The sequence below is a fragment of the Ambystoma mexicanum genome, chromosome 6p, assembly GCF_040938575.1.
Source record: "Ambystoma mexicanum isolate Mex_15411 chromosome 6p, UKY_AmexF1_1, whole genome shotgun sequence".
Lineage (NCBI taxonomy): Eukaryota > Metazoa > Chordata > Amphibia > Caudata > Ambystomatidae > Ambystoma > Ambystoma mexicanum.
The window spans coordinates 375,038,987-375,055,148 of record NC_090935.1 but is presented as its reverse complement, the minus strand read 5'-3'; the positions used below and the strand labels follow the sequence as shown (position 1 = coordinate 375,055,148).

Sequence of the window (16,162 nt, the reverse complement as noted above, 5' to 3'; positions counted from 1 at the left end):
TCTTTGAACTCCTAGTCCCAGAATGACTTTGGGTTTATTTTGCTCCTACTTCATTGCTCCCCAAAACAGCATTCCTTGCTTTGTGGAGTGGCAGGAGTCTCGCCTGGTTGATTTGCTGAGGCCAGGGTCTCTCCATCTGCCCCTCAGCATAGCTCTCAACTCACACGCTTTTGGCGGGTGTCACCCGCCTTGTAAACCGCTGACTCACAAGCCTCCTGGCACGCCCATTCGTTTCAATGGGCCTCTCACCCGCCAAAAATAAAATCGGGTGTTTTCACCCGCCTTTGCGACACAAATGGTTGAGAGCTATGCCCTCAGAGACCTGGGTTCATCTGACTGGCACAGGGGAGAGTACCACCAGGCAATCCCAGCTGCCCCTGGTCTTGCCTTCTGAAAGCGGTTTACACATCCACACTGCAATACCCTCTCTGGTAGCAGGGCCAGGGTTTGGGCGGTTTTCTTCTCCTCCTCCATGTCTCCCAAGGTCTCTCCAGCTCACTAGGGCTTTCTCCTACTCTCCGGTACCTTTCAGCATCCCAGACTCGCTCACAATGCTGTTACTGGCTGTTCCTTTTATACTCCCAGCTAGAGTTGATTGGAGTAGGGTGTGTGTGTAGTTGTCCCTCCCTGCCTGACTCTGCCTTACCTCATTATCGGGACAACATGGAGACTGCCCATAGGAATCCATTCCCATGGATTCCAATGGGTAATCCCCATGTCTCCCATCTGCCTCTTCCTCGTCCCAGTCCTTGTGTATTTCAAAAGAAGGGGATTATGGGATTTGTAGTGTTGTGGCGGGGGGAAGGGGAATTCCTATTGGGGTTTACAGATAATCTTGAGTTCCCCTGTTTTCTCCTTTTCCATAAGGGAAAGTACTGGTGGGTGGGTGGGGGTGGAGGGGGATTTTGGTGGCAATATCCCATAAAGACTACTGGGATCAGGAAGAGGTGCACCAGAAAAAGTGGGACACTGCGCCTCGCCCATTGGCGCTCCTTTTGCTGTCTCCAAGGAACCCCTGCCCAGATGATGCTCCCTCGCCGTCCGCCCCCAGGATTGGGGTCCAAGAGCGATGGCCCTCCCCTGACCACCTGAACAAAGGATCTCCAGGAATAACCTGGGGGAAACGTCTCAGGTTTCTCACAGCTCATGAGGAGGCATTTGTCTTACAGCGATTCGCTCTTTAGAGACTGAAACGTTGAGCAGGTAATTAACTGCTCATTGAAACTGAGACCACTGTGCCCTGTGTGAAGAGAAGTGGGGGTAGAAAGAAGTAACTTGAAATTATTTTGAATGTTTGTAGTAGTGCACGGTGAAGGTGACAGCATAGAACCATGCTCATTCTGTTTGTTAAAACGATAGCTGTTGTTGAAGTGGAAGGGCACACAGTTGTGCATTTTGCCATTTGGACAGCAGAGGGCAACCTAACACTGATAAATTGCATCAGCTGAGTATGGAAACATACCTAAGCATTTTAGATAGATAGATAGATAGATAGATAGATAGATAGATAGATAGATAGATAGATAGATAGATAGATAGATAGATAGATAGATGATCTGATTGAACAGAGTACCATCTTTTGCCTGGAGATACTTCCTAAAAGCCACACATTTCTCAAATTCACAAAAGCTTTTAGGGATACCAACCCCAGCTCATAGCTATTACAGAGATAGGCCATCCCACTCCAAGTTAAGCACTCTTTGCCAACATTTCCTTTCTGAACTTTTCCTACAAATAGTTTCCAGATTCAGTAACTGTTCTGAAGCATATATCAAACAGGGTACAGCTCTAGTTTTATACAATGTAATTATCGGTACAAAAATAAAAAAAATAAAAAAATAAAATTGCAAATGTTCTATTTAAAACCTTAGCTTGGGCTGCCAGTGCTACCACCTTTTATTACAATACACATAAACAGAGGCATTATTAGGGCTCTGTAAAATCTTAAACCCCTAATCAAGGAGCGTGTGGGATGGTGCTACTGAAAAAGGCATATGATTACAAGGTTAATTTATGCCATTTTCACATTTTTTTTTAAAGAAATGGAATGAGGTGGGTGAGTGGGAAGTGAGTGTGGTGAGGGTTGCACGCACAAGCTCGGAACATGGTGATAATACCGCCCAATAACGCACATGTTATGAGATTCCTGATAATGTTATGCAATATTAAAGGATATTTATACTGCGCACTATCAGCTCCTGAGTGGTCCTCTGGCGGATCTGAAAAGCAAAAGGGTATGGTAAGTTAGTAGGACTTAGCGGGGGAAAAAGCGCAAGAGAGCTGTGATGTGCTGTTGACAGCGTCAGTTCAGTTTGAGCGTAGATGTGATTTTTCCGTCAGTGGTAGTCATGTGCTGTTGTGCAAGGCTATGTGTGGTATGTGTTGCTGTTGCTGTGTAGTGAAGTGTGTGCAGTTTTTGTTGTGCTGTATAGGTATGTTTGTCATTTGTTTAAAGGTTTGAGAGGTGTAGACAGAGGGATGAGTTTTTTAGTGGGTTGGTTAGTGGTGGTGCTCCATCGTACCACCGCCGCTTTGGCCACCAGTGGCATGTGTCCCTGCCGGTGTTGTGCATTGTGATGGGGCGGGAGTGGCTCTCCCTCCTATATGTTGTGCGGAGCTGTGGGTTGTCATGGGTTTTTAGTGGTGATGCCTGCTCCACCGCCCCTTCCACCCCTCCCGCGTGTTCAGACTCATGGATGTCGTCTACACCGCTTTGTCCCCGGGCATATCCTGGTGTGCTTCCACCATCTCCTCCCTGGGCTCTTTGGGGGGCATGGGCCTCTTCCCTGTGCCTTTGGGCTCCCTGGGCCGTGTAGTTTATCTGTTTGGTCGCCATTCTCTCACCTTTAACTATAATGCCTTCTGTCTTTGGTTCAACCTAAGACGCTCTTATTTCAATCCCTAGCCTCTGGTAGGGCCCTTCGTGGGAACGGATGCACCCCGGCCTCCCTCCCACTCGCAAGTCTCTCCACCTTCCTGAATTTTCTCGTGGTTCAGTCTGGTCCTCCGCCTTGCTATTTGTGTGTTCATTTTGAGGGTTCCGAGTGTTGCTCATTCGTTGTCATCCGGTTCTGAGTTGAAGAGCCAGGTTTTTAGCAGTTTTCAGAACTTTAGATGGCTCTTCATGTTTTGTATTTCTCTCGGGAGGGAATTCCACATTTCTGTGGTTAGGCAAGAGAATGCTGATCCACCAAGTTTTTCCTTGTGTGTACTTTGGATTCCAGGCAGATATTCTTGCTGGATCTGAATGTTCAGGTCAGTTGGTAAATGGTGATTTTCTTTTAAAAGAATTCTGCTCTTTGGCCATGGATTGCTTCTTGTGTCATGCACATTGTTTTGAATGTGTTATAAAAAATAGAAGTATGGTGGATTTGATATGTTGAACCTGTGCACTAATGACCACTCAAAAATTAAATAACAAAAAGATATGGCATGGACCGGTAGCGATAACTCCTTCCCCTCCAATTCATTCACCAATGTTGGAAATATATAGAACAAGAGATTATGGTTGTGGGAAGGTAACTCGCGCTCAGGTGGAATTAAAATAATAATGAAATACAAATGAAATACATTATACCATAGGAAAATAAGATTAAAAACATTCTTTGTAGTGTTCATTCCAAAATGTGAACAGCCAACACGTGTTTCGACCCTCTGGTCGTTTTCAAAGCCTAACTCTTGATTCAAAGAACGACGTTCTGTGAGGACAAACTAGTCCATAGTAGGTGGGATCTTCTTGCTAATAATCTGGTAAAGTCCAGGAAAGGACATGAAAAATTATGGGTTTGCAAGATGAATCTGAGATCTCAGTGAAGTTACGCCTTGTCCCAGTAAATCAGAAACCCAGAAAGGTTGCATCCATTAGCAGCACACAATCCTAGCCCTTCAAATGGAAGCAGACTCAAGTAGTTGTAGTACTGGTTATATTCCCGTAATCGGTAAAGAAAAATATTCTAGGGCCCAATCCCCAAGATCTGTAAATAGGGTCTACTTTATTTTTTTTTGTTAATACTGTGTGTTTTAGTTTACAAAAATTTGTTCACACCATCAGAAAAAGTTACGTACAAAATAAACATATCACAAAGCAAGATTACACAACTTGATATAAAAAAAATACAAAATTTCCACCATTCAAAGTTAAAATCATACCGACATGAATTACTAAGCAAAACTCTTAGCATCTGTTGCTCTTAACAACAACATTTCATTATACAGCAAGCGTCTACGAGTCAGTACATATAAATCAAGGACAACGTTTTGTATCAGTATGAAAGTTTCTATAACAACTCATACCCAAATTTGTTTGATTGCTTATATGAAACAAGTCAAGCATCCATTTCACTCAACTACAACACAATTCATTTTTTGTAGTAATTCATTTTCAATTTTACAAAGTAACCGTCCCAAAGCACACATAAATGATAGGCGAGGATTGCTCATACATTTGACCCATAACATTTCATGTGATGTCTCCGTATTCATCACATTCCTATCCCCCCAAAAAAGCAATTCTAGATTATTTTTGTGAAGTTACATTGCAAAAGCGACATCCCTCTGAATTAAAGGAAAGCCAATGTCTAATACGTTCTTTACAGTGTAGCTGATTCATGCGAAACCGCATGTATATGTCACATATTTTTGCATCTGGAAAACACTCAACATACATTCATCTTGGTAACCTTTTATGTGTGTGTAATGCAAATTCCTGGTAAGACAAGTAGGAACCAATTTCTTCTTGGGAGTTGACCCAATCCATCTGATATTATTTTTTGGGGGGAATATCCTGCATGTGTGATCAGATCTTCTTTAGTGATGTTAATACGTTCTAGCGAAAGATCCATTCTTTTTTTGAACAGATTAACTGATTGTGGATCTGTGTAATCAGCATCCTCGAGAATTTTACGTAAATGGAATTTCGTGGGACGTCCAACATTTTAGCATATGGCTTCAGTTGACGCCATAAGAATCGAGCTGATAAACTCGAAAGACCAAGTTCTATGCGTATGCAAGCATTTGGTACGGGATTAGCCAACCCCAAGGTTTTCTTCCGTAAACAAGCTTGAAGGGAATTGAGAATGCAATTAATATCATGGAGACATAATTCTAGATTGTATAACAATACCGCTTCAATCTTTAACATATAAAATTGAATTGCAGGACTTAAAGAAAATTTGTAGTATTTTTGTAAAACTATCATTAGCTGAGAAATAAAGGGTCTCATTTTGACTACTAAAGAATCGTGCCAATGTTTTTTGGAGAAATAATTTGTGACATCAACGCCCAGATACTTGAGCACAGATATTCTTTGCAACGTGATATTGTTAATTGTCCAGCAGAAGCGAGGAGTTTTTTTTCCTCCTGACAAAATTAATATCTTTGATTTTCCTACGTTGGGACGTAAATTATGATCAAAGGCATAAGAAGAGAAGGCCTGTAGTTTGTTTTGGAGTCCCATAGGTTTTTTATCAAGTAACAGAATATCATCTGAGTAAGCAAGCCAATGTATTTTCAAATGGTCAAGCTTCACAGGAAAATATAGAATGTGAATCCAAATAGATTCAGTATCAGCCAGGAAGAAATTAAACAAGGTTGAAGCAAGGTTACAACCTTGCTTCACACCTGTACAGGTAAGAATATTATCTGTTACATCACCTTGCTTATTGATGCAGATTTTTAAAATTGTGTCCGTGTGTAATAATACCAACATCTGAATGATGGTTTCAGGGAACCTCAACTTTCGCATTTTAGTCCACAGTTTGTCACGAATTACGCAATCAAATGCGGAGCATAAATGTAAAGAGGCCATGTAAATTGTTCCCACCGCAGCTTTCTTACAAGAATATAACAAATGAGATAACACTGTGGCATTAATTGCCATGCTGATTTGCTTGCAAAAACCTGTTTGATTCTGTGATAGAATACCATGGCTTTTTATGTGTTCTTCCAATTCTTGCAGTAGTAGTATGTAAAAGACTTTATAGGAGGTATCCATTAGGGCTATAGGCCTGTAATTTATGGGTTCTGCAGGATTGCACTTTTTGTGAATCAGAACAATAAGAGCTGTGTGCCAAGAATCTGGGATGGTACCTGTACTGAAGATGTTTTCAAATTTTAAGAACAAGATCTTGGCCCAAAATGATACATCCGTTTTCAAGGCACATGCCGGTATGCTGTCAGGCCCCGAGGCCATTGAAAAGTGAAGTTTGCCTATGGCCCAAATGATATCATCAATGGACCAAGTGAGACATGGTAGATCAGTTAATTTCTTGAAGTTGATAATGATTGGGGAGTTTGAAGGTTTCAGAAATAAACAGAGACCATGTGTGTGCAGAGATGCTATTAGGCATGTTCCTGTCAGTGGTACAAGAACCACTTCCAAATAGATTTTGTGTCATGTTTGCATTGACCATTTTTTGATTGTCATGAATATGTAATAAATGACGGTGACTTCTACGTGCAAGACTGTACTTCTGCAAAATGCACTTCTTCATTGTAGTGTATTTACCCATAGAAATTCTTTGTCCTGCCAACTGTCTCAGATCGTTATGTTTTTGTTTTTTTAAAGCAGTTATATGTGGGTCAAAAAACTGAAGATGTTGTCTTTGCCTGGTTTGATAAATATCAGAAAGCCATGCCAAACATTCACGTATGATACCGTTATTAAAACTTTCCAAATAAGCATAATCTTGTACAGAATATCGCATCATGGGATCATATATTATTGCCATGCCTAGGCTATCCATAAGTTTTTGACACAAAAATGTATTCCAACGAATTGTGCTAGGGAGACGCTCCATTTCAGCCAGAGCCAATTCTGGAACAGTATTAAGATGGACCCATGTCAGCTCTAAATCAATTGCAATTAGACAATGATCGCTATTTCCCATGTCAATCGAAGTACTTGGAGAACAGAGTTTCAACAGTTTAGCAGAGAAGAAAAAATAATAAATGGTTGAGAACGACTGCTCTCTATGCCATGTATATTGTAGCGTGTTTGGGTTGAATCTGACAACATTCATGTTCCAAGCACGAAAGTAGTCATTCCAACGCTGTCCAAGCGCTAAAGCTTTGTGCTCATTATGAGAACGCTTGTGGGCATTACAGTCGCTCTGCTCATCTTTACAATTAGCATTAAAATCACCTCCAACAATGATGCCCTCATAGTTGTTACAGATGACAACATTTTCAAATATCGAGTCCAAGATGTTCATAACTGCAGCCAGATTGTGATTGTGTGAATTAAAGTATAAGGTGACCAACATCAGTTTTTCATTGCCATATCAATGGCAAGGATGTTACTAGAGGAGTAGAAAACTGATGTACAAGCATTTATACTGTTATTCACTAGTATTGCAAGACCCCCTATTAGTCGCCCCAGTCCGTATTTTGTGGCAGGACTGGAGAAGGTGGTATATCCACTTATGGTCATGTACTTTAAGAACATAGTCTCTTGCAGAAGTATAATGGCTGGAATGTCAAATAAAGAGTTTGACTTTAAAACCATAAAAAAGTTATGATAGCCACATACATTCCAAGAGTACACTTGAATAAGTCTATGGCTACCGTAGATTTTTATCAGGTGCAATGGTTGTCAAAGCATTTACTAAGTTGACGATCCAAGAGCAGTCCTTAATGTTGGAGGCAATCACTGCTAATTGGGCTATGGCATCAGAAGCCATAACAGATGACGCATCAGCATTACTTATCTTGGCAGAAGTATTTGCTGGCTTTGGTGTCACATGGTTCAAAAACTGTTGGGCCTGTTCCTCATCACATAGCAAACAAATTCAACCCCAAGGATGAAAAATCTTGCTGAAATTCCCAAATCTGTTTTAGGACAATGGATGATGTGATTTTACAAATCATCCTACAGTCATTAACATTTGCTAATCTCACCGATTCAACCTTATTAGAATGTAATAGTCTAAGCATGGGGATTTTATAGAAAGTTTTGAATATGAAGTCACGATTCAGACGTGCAGTACCATGAATAGCAGGGTCACTTATCCAGCCCAATACAGTAGACGGATTGTGTAGCAGTGAGGCGTTGTAGTAGATTTCTGCAGAAGACCTCTCCTTCTCTACCGTCAGCTCCACTTCCTCTCCAGTCGCCTCCAATCCAGTTAAACCAGCAGGTGATTGAGCCTCTACATTGTTGTACTCAACCTGAGGTGACTTGGAGTCATTGCCTTTTAGTTTCTAGCCCTCTGATTTAGCACCATGACTGTCTAAATTGGGCCTTTCTAGTTGTACTGTAAGGAGCTGTGGTGGAGTTCCTAGGTCTATTACATTGGTCTGCCGTAGGAGCTTGGTAGAAACAACCTTAACAGGATAAAAGGCAGACAGTTGTGTTGGTTTGCATCCCACTTCTTCTACAGCAATTGAAGTTTTTTTGTGCACCTGCAAGTTTCCCATCACCAATTGGCACTGAAATTGTTGATGTTTTGTCATGAGTTTGTTTTTTTGTTGACTTGTTTTTTTTTTGAGTCACCTAATGCCTTTTTATTGCCACTCCCTAGGCTGTTATCAGCTTGTGAGTGCTGAAGATGCAAAGCTTTCTTGCTTTCTGCATGTCATTGATCCAAATCTAACGCTCCTTCTTGCAAATTGTGCAATTCATTATTTTTTAGCTTTTTTGTTGGAAATCTGAGCTCTTTTAATTTTTTATTCGTTTTAGAGCCCTTTGATGTAGTCGTCTTTGTTTACGAGACATAAAACCACCCTTCTTAGACTCAGTCAGATCTGTGTCCGTCCCACAGTTTAAGATGTCTTTACCTGGAGAATCTTCCGCTGCATCCTCATTCTGCCCCTGTTCAAGTAAATGAACCAGGGCAGAGGGACTCTCCATCGCTGCCGGAGATGGCGGAACGTCACTAATTTCCAAAAATAGACCAATGTGACTGGCCAACCGTGTCAGGTTATTGGCAGTTTTGGCAATCATGTCCTCAAGTCTGCTGTGACTTTCGAGTTTAGAGGATTGAGATTGTTTTTCATTTTCATTCATGTCACTAACCACTTCTTCTTTTTGCTCAAGCACCACTTGTGAAAATGACTGCTTCAAGAACAGTGCTGGATTACCTGCAATGTCTGTTTGTGAGGTCTTTACCTTAGTGCAGAGGAAATCAGTATGGGAAGCCATGGACTGAATAGTTTTACATACAAAGCCACTTTCAGCTCCCTCGCTGTTGACAAAAACCTTATTTGTGCTACCATATAACATGACTTCTATCATGATAGTTTTAGCTATTAGCTCAGATAATTTTAATGATCTTATTTCAAGGTGGGTTAATTCATGACCCTTGTCAAGAAGATTTAGAAACCGGCTCATGAAAGGGAACTGGAAATCCATGGTTTCCGAAGTGTGGACAACTGGAGAGGGTCCAGAGAAAATGGTATGTGCTGGATCATAATTTATTCTGGGAGGGGAAGTTGGCTCTACATCGCTCAAGCACCCACAAATCCCTTGCTTAGGACTAGTAATTAAGTTGGCGGTGATGCCCGAGGGATCAGCTAAGAACACTGCCTTATTGGCAGATTCCTGATGGGTGTTATCAAATGAACTGATTTTAATGCTGCCCACATCTAGAGCAGGCTCTATGTGTCGTGCTGATGGTTAAACATTGTAAATGACCTCTCGGTCAGTTGCTTGGTGCAAATGGACATGCTCTATACCTCCTTTTCTGCCTGAGGCAAGAATAGAAGGCCCAAGCGATAAGCGTGCACGCTTAGATAGTTCCGCCATGACAGTTGACCCCATCATTGAAATATCTGATTTATGATCACCAGACGGGTTGAGCTTTTCTATAGCCATAGGTGTTAGAAGAATCAGTTCTCTAACACTGAGGAAACTTTGTTGGATGGACAAATCACCATCATACATGTCCTTAATGCGAAAAGATTTCTAATCACATCTGACTGAATTCATGGAAGAATAAACCAAGTCTATGTGTTCTTTGTCATTTTTACATTCGATAGTCTTGCCAGCGTTATGCAAATGGGACTTTGCTACCTCCACCAGAGATGCAAGGTTTGCATCATTATGTGAATTACAAGGCCCTTCCACTTGATTTGCCATCAACTTTGCATTCTCAGAAGGTGTAGAGGTGGGACCCTCCTTAATACTAGGGACCGCTGGTTTGTTTAATTTGCCACTTTGCAGATTACTCGCCATAGTTGTGAAGTTCCAATTTCAGACGAGTGACACCGGTATGTATGGATACAGTTAGCCTCATTACGAGTCACCCGGTATGGAAATAACGGTGGCGGTTAACCCGCCGCCACCGCTGTTTCCATACCGGGTGATCTCGAGTCCTGCAGGCGGGGGTGTCATTCCCGCCAGGTCTGACCTGGCGGGTTTAACACCAACAGCCTGCAGGCGGACGTGGAAACACCGGCACCATCACGAGATGGTACCGGTGTTTCCACTTCCCCATTCCCAATGAGTCCTATGGGAATGGGGATTTACCGAATTCCGCATCCGGAATTCCCACGTCACCGGGGTCGTAATGCCCCGGTAATTCTGGGAATCACGGAGGCAGAATAGTAATACGAGTCCGGAGGTAACCTGCTGGAATTTCAGGCACGGTTACCGCCGGACTCGTAATGAGGCCCAGAGTGTTCCTAATTACACACAGGTATGTGGCAGACTCAAGTCAAAACACAGAAGGCAACAAAGTATAATAAGGGTGCTATTACTACACGTGTCAAGATCCCAACTCCAATGAATTCAAGACTTCACGAAAAATTACAGTACCCACGAATGACAATGAGCCGGTTGAGTAAATCACGGGAAGGCAGTTAATGGTAACGTTCACAATACTGCAGTACGAGAGCTTGCGTTCAGTACTTTTGCTTCCAGTGTCTTGCAATGTGTTTCACACGCCTTCCCTCACATAATACTCAAATTAGACAGCTATAAGATGGAGTTAACTACCAGTATCAGAGGCTGAGCACAGGAGTAGGAGCACGCTGCTAAACTGCGCTGCGAGCAGCGGACAGCAGGCAGCTCACTTCAGGCCCACTTCCTTGGAGAGCATGCGCAGGAGCGCGCGGTCAGGAATTTTTATCAGATCTGAATAAAGGGGACGTGGTCTAACAAAAAATACAAGAAAAGTGTGCATTAACTATCTATAGATACGGGTAATGCCAGTAAATTATTTTAAGTGCATTCTAAAGTCCATTGCAGATTCGTGGCAAACTTAAGTACCAGTTTGAAGTCTAAAGTGACACAGGGCAAAGTAGATGGGGAGTCCTTTCAACAGCACACAGCCCACTTCCGGCCCACTTCCTCGGAGCGCGCCTAGGGACTACGTAGGGACTATTGGATGCAAACTTTCTGGGTTTCTGATTTACTGGAACCAGGCGTAACTTCACCGAGGTCTCAGATTCATCTTGCAAACCCATAATTTTTCATGTCCTGGACTTTACCAGATTATTAGCAAGAAAATCCCACCTACTATAGACTAGTTTGTGCTCACAGACGCTGTTTTGAATGTGATTCGTTTTTGACTGGCAGCCAATGTGGCATCTTTAGCGCTGGAATTATGTGTTCCCTTCGAGAGACTTGCGGAGAAGCTTGGCCGCTGCGATCTGTATATATTGAAGTTTCGCCAGTAGATAATACGGCATTCCGAGGAATAGGCTGTTGGCGTAGTCTATCCTGGACTGGACGAGTGAGATGATGGTCAGTGTTTTGTGCATAAAGGAGAGGAATGGTAGCAGCTTTTGATCGTGTGCAGGTGAAAGAAGCATTTCTTGATTATTGCGTTTACTTATGGTTCTAGGGTAAGCTTATTCTCCATTAGGATTCCAAGGTTTTCGACTATTTCGGATGGGGCGAGCGCTTTTCCTAGTTCTATGGACAATGGGATGTAATGGTTGCTTGGATATAATCATGATTTCCATCTTGCCCGGGTTTATTCTGAGGCTGTTTGTGTTCACCCAGTTCATTGAGACAGTCTTCTAGCGTGGTGTTAATAATGGGACATGGCTACTCCAGGTGCTAAAGTAAAAGAATTGTGCAAGACATGTGTGCCTTTAAAATGTCAGCCAAGGTTTTATCTTGTAATTGTACATGACTACGAAAGCAGCAGTACGATTGTTCTTAAGATAGCAGGCTCAGTTCTGGAACAGCCATTTCTGCTAAAGTAACTTTGAAGTCATGGCCTTCAAAGCTTTGCCCTAAAATGTACCCATCACTAATGGAGTGTATGTCTGCGAGATACTGAGTTTACGTCTTTCACAGGGGAGTCTATCGGCAGAGTACAGAAATGGGCTGTCCATTACTGCTGATTACAGAAGCCTGGCGGTACCTGGCAGAGGTTCCCATAGGTGGTAATAACATTACTAGAAAGCACATCCGCCTGGTAACGACAAAAAGAATGGGGTAGTCAGGGCTGCACTTAACCCATCTCCCAGTACAGCCAGTTTGGGAGATGGTAAATTGAAATTGGGTCCAGGGCATCTTCATGATATTACTGCAGAACTCTTGTTGGGAAGGAGAGGGGGTGTTCACACTGCCCTCGGCGATACAGAAACAGAACTAGACACTAATAGAGCACATCCAGGCAGCAGTGGGGTGCGCGATCACCTTCGTACATGCATTATAAACTACATGGTAGATACGGCTGTGAACGCCATTTAGGCAATTGGCAGCCATTTTGGAGGTTAGGTCTACGCGCAGCGAACAGTAACATGTGTGTTAGCATTAGGCCCCTTGCATAAGCGCAAACACCACCCTCACCCTGGCCAGGTCTGACAAATTCACAATCTCCTCCATTGTTCAGCATGTCACAGGCCCTCACGCCCTGGGAAGCATGCGCCCTGCAAGGTCATGAGTAGGGAGCCGAACGCCTCTTGGCAGCACCATCCCACCGAGCAGATAGCAAGACGCTCCTGCCCCCAACGATCCCCACATGACAAATACAGCTTTGCCACACTTTCATCCCATGATCCCTGCATACCACAGCACCCTCCAAATCCAGACCACCGACAATAAAACTTTTACACCCCTCAGTCGATAACTAAGATCAGAAGGCAAGGCTATCGCGCCATCAGGAATGGGTCATATGATTTGTGCAGCAGGGTGGCAACAGAATTATAGCCTAAAACTAAGGTGGAGGATCTAGGGGGTTGCTGATCTGCCTGGGAGCGAGTGAAGTGTGTGAGTTAGTGTGACCTCGGCTCTTCCCCAAGCCCAGCCCTGTATCTGCCAGGTGCATTATTACAATCATAAGAATAACACTGTGCGTCATAGTAGCTAATAAATTGTTAGGTCAGCTCAACGCGGATATGACGAACCCAGTAGCACCCACATGAACAAAGATGGATAGACGAAGATGAACCAATGATATGGAGCAGGCCCTAAATCTATAGGCCTCTACCAATCCGTATTGTAGTGTTTTACTATATGTGATGATGCCATTAGTGACACTGTTAGAGCTTATAATGTACCACACATGCCAACCTACCTCAGAACGTTCCGCGACAGCACAATTCTTTGCTGATGCAGTCCTATGTTTGAAGAAATAAATACTTGTTATCCTTGCAAGAATGTCTTGGGCCATTTTCCCTAGCGGGCTGTATTTTTTATTGTGTTAGAATACAGGGGCATATCTTCACACTCTGGAAAAGTATAGGATTGATTTATGATTTTTTATAGTCCTTTTAACTAAGTTACCAATCTTTGAGCTAGTATTTTAATTGTGATGGGAGGATTTCACGGATTATGCATGCCAATTGGTACATCAAGATAATACCACATACACGTGACATATCAACAAAAGGAAAAGTATCTCTAAAACGTAGGTGTAACACATGCAACAGTTATATCATGAATTAGATCCCATCAGCTCAGCAACATCACAAGCACCCCATTACACCGCCAATACAAAGTCTCACATCAGCATACAGTTCCTGCTATCGACAGTTGCTAAATCAGCTGGCACACGATTAACCCTTTGCATCCAATGAGACACATGTTGTCTCTGTGAGTGGCATCTGATTTGTATCTTATCCCCATCACCGATAATTCTAAAGAGAAAGTAACTGCAACTCTCTTGTGTCCTTTGTGCGACTCTAGCTAGACACTGTGCTGTCCGTGAGCAAGTTCTGACCGAGCGAACTGCATGGTGATGCATGGCAATGTGTTCATGCTCATCACACTTCTGGCGACTTCACCTGCACACTGTTGGATTGGCAAGTGGAGACAACATGGCACTCTGGAGGAGGTACAGTCGTGGGAGCTGGGTTCTAAAACCATCTCCACCAATGTCTGTTTGGAAACAGACTTGCCTTTTCCTTCACATTTATTATTGCAGAATTAAAAAATACAGGCTAGTGTCATAGGCAATGCAGTATTCAGCTAATCTCATAGCATCGATGGCTGAGGGAAAAGTCAATTTAGTGCTAACGTTTCCAGTTCTACTTAATTACCACGTTTCAGACACTTCTTGCCACCTGCCAGCTATTTTATTGTGTTTTTAATTGCTTTTGCAAAGTCAAAGCTTAATCCGCAAACTGTAGAAACAGAAATGTACTACACTCCTTAACATTATAATAGTGCCATAGGGAAATGAGTCATCTGGTGTGGTGTGTCAAGTGCACACTGTTCGGTATTTTGTCACAACAACCACCTTGCTTTATTCCCTTTAGGCCTGCACCTTCGGCTCTTTCTTGATGTTTTAGACTACAACTTCCATCAACTCAAGCCAGCATAATCAATGGTAACGAATGAGTCATTATTTATATGGTCAAAAAAGGCTGGAGAGCGACAGGTACAAGATCCCTGCTCTGTGCAAAAATACAATTTAAACGGCATCTTAGTGTTAGGGTCCACGTTTTAAAATACATTCTTTAAGTACTCACACTGCCCCCTCCTTCCGCTCACCTCCCCTAAGCGAGCAGTCCACCCACAAAGTCACTGGGTCCCTTGTGAAAAGGTACAGATTGGGAACAGAGGTGGCACCGAGTACACTGCAGGAGGTTACATTTCTATCAAAACTCACATTTTTAAATAGGTACCTTAAGAAAGGCAGCCAAATCATAGCGCACATTTCAATAAAAATGTCACAATAAATAAGAGACCATTGGGATTGTTATTTTAACAAAAAATCTAAAATAAAACCTATGTTGGTTGCCAAGCAGGTCTGAAACTGTGCCATTTGATCGGTGGAGGGGTTATTTCATGGCATCTCGATTCATGAAGAGTCTATCTAAAGCTAACATGTCAGTGCGTGAACCCCTCGCCCAACCAAGCCATGACGGTACATGCAGATCCAAGTGTACTTAAGCATGCATACAGTACTGTAAACTGGCACTGGTGTTTGTAGTCTGTGTTTTTTTACTGTTTGTTCTATTTGTATTGCTTGAAGACATCAACACAAGAGCACTAAAACAATGTTCAAAAAAGCCAATTCAAAAACGTATTGGTGAATGTTAAACACAGCCACGCTGGCTTCCTGCCACTGCACTTGAACACTCTCACCACTTAACCAACGTCATGAAGATAAGGCCTGAAAACGCATAGCATAGCATCAACACATCCTCGCACGTCACAGTCCGCTCTGCTACAAAGTGACAAATACATTGCACCATAAAACATCATAAAAACAGCACACAATTCTCATTGTGGCTTCGAGTATGTCTGTTTCTATTTACACAGTTACAAAACAAACCTTCACAAAGTTAGTTTCGGGTTTGGTATTGGCTTCCGCACCCTACAACACTCAATGTTTTGGACTACAACCCCTGTATTGTCTGACAGGAGTTGTACACCAAAGATTCTAGAGAGCTAGATGTTGCAGATCCCGAGTGTAACAATGTGTGTGTTATGATGGATCTAAAACTAAACAAGTACAGCACCAAGCATTTCCCATTTCTACTTTTTTGATTCCACCTTTCATGGAATCAACCTTTTTACCACCCCAATACACCTACACTCTCGCTATCCTGCGTGTATTTATGCCACATTCTAAATGTCTGACCTTTATCAATAACATAATGCAATCCAAAAAAAGGTCCATACCAAGTAGGACTGGGCTATTCATTTAAAAGCATATGCAGCAAGGTACCAATGTGTTCCCATTAAAAAATGTCTTCAATGATGTACTATCATGAATCCAGGGAACTCGTCCCCTCTCCCCAAAGGGGAGTCACACTCCTT

The 16,162-nt window shown here is 42.6% G+C and overlaps 1 protein-coding gene across 3 annotated transcripts in view; it reads right to left on the bottom strand.

Annotated features, from left to right (window-relative positions):
• The window catches only part of WDR70 (WD repeat domain 70), a 2,341,596-nt gene that overhangs the window by 734,069 nt on the left and 1,591,365 nt on the right, over positions 1-16,162 (bottom strand). The gene's annotated exons all lie outside the window — the stretch shown is intronic.